Below are 7,039 nucleotides of genomic sequence, written 5' to 3'. Positions count from 1 at the left end.
AATTTGATTGTGAGTTAGCTAGAATCCATTCATATTAATATTGAAGATGATAAGTGTATATTATTACTTTGTTTTTTGCCCAAAATATGAGACCTTCTAATTATTGCTCTAAGTAGTTTACTATGATCCCACAATTATGTGGTTCAATTGTGCATTTTTTAGAGAAAATAATGATTGAAGTCGAGAAGGGTTCCATTGAAATAAGATTTGATTGAAGGGGTTAGATGAAACCCCTTCGATGCACATTCTAGACTTAGAAAAAACTCTTAATAGAGTCTTTTCTACACCTATCAAAATGCTAAAGAGAAATCAATTTAGTTTCATTTTGGGGGATCAAATGAAATTATTTTGAAATGCTATTTTTTAAATATGTATTCTTTAGTATTAATTTTTCAAAAATTATGATATAGACTACAGTTTTTTTAATATTACATTTAAGAAAAATTTATAATGAATGTAGGTCTAATAAGAAATAATAATGATATCTATTCAAGTCATTATAATAAATAATATTGTTGTAAAAATCTTTTCCTAATTTTTAACTAAAAAATAATATATATTTAATAAAATTGTAGGAAAAAAAATTATTGAAAAAATCCATGCATTGGACAATAGAGTAAATGGAAAAAAGTTCATGACTAAATAAAATAATAGATAATAATGAAAATGATAGAAATATATCTTTAGAAACAAAGCAGGAGTGGAAGTCCAGAAAATGCAAACCTTCTAGAAAAGAATGCAGGGGAATCCTTCTAGAAAAGAATGCAGTTGAATTGGTGGTGATAGAAATGGGAAGCGCCTCAGAATCTTCAACCTCTTAAGAATTGTGGTACTCTGCTCCCCTTAAACAAAACAAATTCCATACGGTGCAGGCAATCCACGGGGGTGCATCTAAAGCCTGCGGCGGGGCCCACTCTCACTCCTCGCGAGTCAGACGCCTCCACCTAACAATACTCCGGAATACCTTATTCATATGCACTGTCACTTCAATGTTGCTAACATTTATTTCAATGTTTGATGTTAACAACTACACATTCTATATAATCAGGTGGACATTCTCATGCTTGAAAATCAAATGCCAATGTTTGTGCTCATTGAGGCATTCCTTTTTATAACGTCCAAGTGTTGAACTTCAACCCATAGAGAAATTTCGCAGGATAGCCAGAAGATTTCAAGAATTGAATCATCTGGCAAGTACACAACAGGCAAGCACTCTCTCTTTTACCATGGATTAGATACACTATATTTCGTGCTCGATAGTTCAAAACAAATTGTTCTATGAAATAGGAAAAGCCCTGAATCAGGCATCGAAATTGATGCTCTGTAGACGTTTTTTCAATTTTAAATTGTATAATATGATTCGTTATATTTTGATTCACTTGATTTAATAAACATCAACATGCTTTTGCCCTGTTATCATCTCTAAAACAACGATTCAAAAGGTGTTTCTTTGTTCTTTAATTGTTTTGATTTGCTGGTGGTTATCTCTAAAGACTCGTTTATTGTGGATTTGGTAAGTATAGCTGTATGATGTTTTGGTTAATGTTTTTGGTTTTTGCTAGTAGGACCCATATGGTTATAATCTGGTTAGTCTTGCATTCTGTGTCTGTATTATTCAGTTTTTTGGTGTCTCCTGAACTGTTCAATACTTGCTGTTCTCTCATGGCGGTTTCTTAGTCTTGCTGCTCTTTGTACGTGGAATCAGAGCCCTTTCCCTGCTAACATAATAAAAAACATCATCTTCATAAGAGAATTTGTCTTTCGGTGTGCATGCCATGCTAAACTACATCCCCTGAAAACTCATAAGCTACAAGTTTTGCCTCGTTATCAATAGCATCCACCAAAATATTCTGAGGCTTGATATGAACATGAATTATTGATTCTGGTTTAAGAATTCAATTCCTTTCTGTGTACCCTTTATCATTCTGAAGCTCTGTTTCCAACTCTAGGTAAACTGTCTACAAATTTCTCTCAAGTAGTCATCCAGAACATCCATCTATATACATGTAGACTAAGTAGGATATGCGTTTTCTCTATATCAAGCATATAGTTTGTCTATGTTTATGTGCTGCTTTTCCTACAGAAGTTCAAATTCATTCTCCATCCATACTTTGGTTTCAGGGGATCCATGTTCTGTTTCCTTTATAGCCAAATCCTTACTCGTGAAATGCATCCTTCCCCAATTTGGTGAAACTCTTGGCAATAGCCTTTGATATAAATTATCTGAAAAATTTGTGTAGGCACCCGTTCCTGCTCGAAACAGAGACTTGAAGGCGTCTGTAGAATTCCTCTTCTCCTTCCAATCCCATGTGTATGAATTGCAATAACATGCACCGTTTTCAGTCTGGAGGAAAAACCAGAATGAAGAGATGGTGCTTTTTCTTTAATATGAAATGCAAACAAAACAATTAACAGAATCAGAAATAAAGAATGAATGATACAAATAAATTGAAAACTACAAACATAGGGAGCAGGGGAAACCTCTGTTATTAATATCCCTTTTTGTTTACACATATAACAAGCAGCATACTTCAGCTATGCAATGTCAAATTATTACATTATTCATTTAGTTTTATAAGTCTTTAAAAGGAATGGCAGCAGTCATGTAAATGGAGGGAAACAAGTGAGCCCGTTGGACTTCCCATAACCAACACTTTCCCCTCTACATTTACAGAGAATAAGAGAAACTTCTTTTATGTTCTGTCTCACGTTGGTCACTATCTAGTACACTATGAATTAATGCAGTTATCACAGTAGTGTAGAACCAAGAAGATATCTAGATGATCATTTTCGTTTGTGAGAATAATGTAAATGTACGAGTTGATTTAATACTTTCATATTTGTTGATTTAATGTCTAATTTTTGTACAACATTGCACTAATAGTTGTGATTTTAAAGTTATTGCTATGATGAGTACCGATGATTGAATGAAATATACCATTTGTTGTAAAAAGCAAACAAACATGTGATGCCACATCAGCTGCACAAGTATTGGGGCCCCTTTTGCACGTCTATTGGTCTCACTTTTTTTCTTTGGTTGTTTTGGACACCTTGGCAAAAAGCATGCTGATCTGGCATCATATCTGATGATGTGGCCCTGAAACCTTAGTTATAAGCAAGAGACTTGCCAAGTAAGCTGCCGTAAAAATTGGGAGTGATTTGAAATTTTCACGTAGGATTTTGAGAAGCGAGAAGTTAGGGTGCACAACTACTGGGTCCTCTCCCCTAGAAGAGTTGTTAGGATTATTGCTTAAGAGGAAATTTGAGTTTACCATTGAGAATTGATCTAGTGTATGAATGATGGGTGAAAATATAGTATTTTAGTGGAAATAGATACATCAACTCATGTGTATCACCTTAGGGAGTGTCAAGAATTTTTATAAATAAAGATGACACATTACAATTGTGAGTGAGTTATCAACAATTAAATACAATCATAATTTAAATTTTATTTCTTTTTATTTGGATAAATGACTTTTAATTCAAAGAAGGGTGCCAATACTCTCAAACATATTTGATTATTATGAATTTGATATTATATCTTTTGTATTAATCAACACCAACATTATTCATCACAATTATGAATAATGTTAGCTTTATAAAACTCAACAGGGAGACCATCCGGTCCAGGGGCTTTGCCATTTTTAAGAGAAGTGATGGCTCGCTTAATCTCTCCAATTGAGATCCTTTGTTTGAGAAGAAGAGAGTCTTCAACAGAAATCCTACACAGGATAATGCCCTTGCATCTAAGTCTCAAGTTTTCGGCATAGTTAGAGTCCTCAAAGGTAAAAAGGTTCTAATAAAAGAGGGAGAAAGCCTCGGTGATACTACCAATATCAACAATTTCTTTGTTATTTATGATCAACCTATCCACTCTCTCCCTGGTGTTTTTATGCTTAAGAAAATTAAACAAAAACTTTGATCCTTTGTCTCCAAATTGGAGCCACTGATGATGAGCCCTAACTATGGCCCCTCTAATCTTAACTTGTTGATGTCTTTTGAGAACATCTATGGCCTTAGCCACTTTAGTAACAAATCACTATTACTAGGAGAAAGCTGACATTCTTCCTCAAGCTTAAGAAGATGACAAGTAAGAGATTTCTCAACAAATCTATAATTTTTAGCCTTTTCAATTTATTAATATTTATTTTACACTAATCAAATGTGACCGTGGAACACAAGAAATATGTATCTTTAAGGACTTAATTGTTGAAGATTTGAAATATATCTTTTTTGTGATTCATAATTTATTCTTGGCTTCTTTAATCTATTGATCTTCTATGTATAACCTTCTTAACCCTCTCACCAATTTCTATTTAGGACATTAGTATTTCAAGGAAAAAAAAATTCACAATAGTGAGACAAGATTATTATAATATTTTAGTAAATTATGATGGAAAATGATGATAATCTTATTTAAAATTTAGAATTTGAAATATTAATAAAATCTTTATAAATATAAAATGATGATAGTATTGATTTATACATAAATTTTATTCTATAATTTAATGTCTAATTTTTAATATATTTTTTTTGATAATTAAATAAATGTTTTTTAATTTATATACATTCTAAACAAAATATCTAGATTATAATTTTTCATATTTATTACTTTCTATAAACTCTTTTTTTTTTATTAATGGCTATTTTTCTTACAAGATTATTTTAAAAAGTTAAATAATCAAACCACAAGGAAATTTGAGTAGATGGTAGCTCGACTTGATGGGGAAAACAAGCTTTTGGATTTGTTATTTCATATATTAGATAAGGATGACCATAAAATTTGAGGGTGCCTCAATTATTCTTAGGTATTTTATTTTACGACTCTATGTAGCATATAATATTGCCAGCAGCTAATCTCCACACAAAAAGGCACTGAAAAAGACTTTCAGATCTACAAAACACAGTGTTTTTGCAGCAACAAATATGTAGATCATGAAGATTTAACTACTGAAAATTTCACAGATTTTTTTAAAATTGTGGGCAATAGAATTTTGTGTGGAGATTAACCATGTCCTATAATATTTTTAACATCTCTAGATAACCCTTATTAAAAAATTCTTCACAGAGGTCAAAAATTAGTCCTGATTAAAATGGTTAAAAAACTATTTTCCCTGGTCCTATAAGGCAACTTAGATTATCTGTAGATTTGTACTGAATTGTTACATAATTAGAACCCACTGGCAACTAAGAGTGATTTCTTTTTTTTTCAATTTAAGCAAATTATCTTAAGATTACAGTTACAGCATTTTTAAATAGGTAAACTCCAGTCCCAATCATCTGAGAAAAGTACAAATCCCTGATCCAAACACCGAAGTTTCAGCGACTGTAATCATTAGATAAGCAAAGAAAAATTACAGATCTTTTAAACTCGGTGAATCTAAAAGTTGAACTGCAAAACAGACGGAGGACACAACAATTCAATGTTTTGTAAGTATTGAATTGTCTAATTTTCACATCAGGTCAAATATCAGATATTACAGTCCAGAGAGTGAGCGACGCCTGAATTTGAATTGGGTAATTCTCTCTTCTTCAAATAAAAAACAAGTATATGTATGAAGGCAGCCTTTAACATTGCAAATAGCATAAATAAAATCGAGGCCAACATCAATCATTCACACAAACTGCCCTGTAATTTTAAACTACTGTCCGTTGCTAAAATCGAATTTATAACGTATGGGATGGATAAGTTCTTCCAACAGCCAGAGAACACATACACTAATTTCATCTAGACTGGGTGCTGTTTGTCAAAGAACTGAGGTTCTGTGAGCAAGAGATTCGCATCAGGTCAGGTCGCCTGGCTTCTCCTACGACAAAGATGTCCCACCTATCCTATGTAATCCTAGTTTTTACAGCTTCTTTAAAGCAATCGTTCTCTATCATGTGCCTTAATATCTGGAATTTGGAATTGACTGGAACCTCGCGCTTGATCAATGTACTTCTGCCCTGTTATTATCTCTAACACAATAATTCCAAAGCTATAAACAAAGTGTTTAAAAGAGGGTTTGTCTTTCCGGCAATACTCTACAGCCCAACAGCCTTTTGTGCCCATTATTTTATCAATTGTGGGGTGAGTGCCATGCCAATCTACATGCCCGGAAAACCCAAATTCAACAAGATTTACTTAATCACCATTAGCGTCCACCAGAACATTCCGAGGCTTAGATCAACATGAATGATTTTATTCAGGTGTAAGAACTCAATTCCCTTCGGTATACACATTATCATTCTGCTTTCAACTGTAAAAAACTGGAAAAATCCATATAATTTCCTCTCAAGTAGCCATACAGAGAACACCCATCTATATGGATGTAGATGAAGTAGGTTATGTTTGGTTCTGTATACCAAGCATAAAGTTTTTTTATGTTTATGTGCTCCTTTTTCTGCAGAAGTTCAATTTCATTATCCACCCATATTTTGGTTTCAGGGGATCCATGTTCTGTTTCCTTTATAGCCAAATCTTTATTCGTGCAATGCATCCTTCCCCAATTTGATGAAACTCTTGGCAACAGCTTTTGATATAAATTACCTGATAAAGTATGAGGTTTGTAACAATTTGTGTAGGCACACGTTCCTGCTCGAAGAAGAGACCTGCGGGAATCTCTAGAATTCTTGTTCTCTTAGCAAATTCCATTTGTTTGAATTGCATTATGAGGAGAGTCGTTATAACAGGCATCGTTTGCAGGCTGGAGAAAAATCTAAAATTGAAGGTTTGGCTTAAACAGCATGTTTTAATCTTTGATTTATGCTAAATGTCAAAACATAAAATACGCTGTTTAAATCTCACCATTATTCAACAGCAGCTTTTCCCTTTACATTTAAAAGGAAATTCCTTGATGTTTTGGCTCAGTTCGTACACTATCTTTTATCTATGAAGAATTTATATAACAGCACAATGAAACAGAGTAAAATAAAAATAATAAAATACAACTTTTCCCAAATCTTTCTTTAGCTCACAGAGCTGATAGCACTTGTTTGCTTCAAGGATAACAGTCTAGACTAGTTAAAGTAATTTTGTTTTGATAAGTAATTTCTCAAA

The sequence above is a fragment of the Cryptomeria japonica genome, chromosome 8 (assembly GCF_030272615.1).
Source record: "Cryptomeria japonica chromosome 8, Sugi_1.0, whole genome shotgun sequence".
In the NCBI taxonomy this organism is placed as follows: Eukaryota; Viridiplantae; Streptophyta; class Pinopsida; order Cupressales; family Cupressaceae; genus Cryptomeria; species Cryptomeria japonica.
This window is presented reverse-complemented; position numbering follows the sequence as displayed.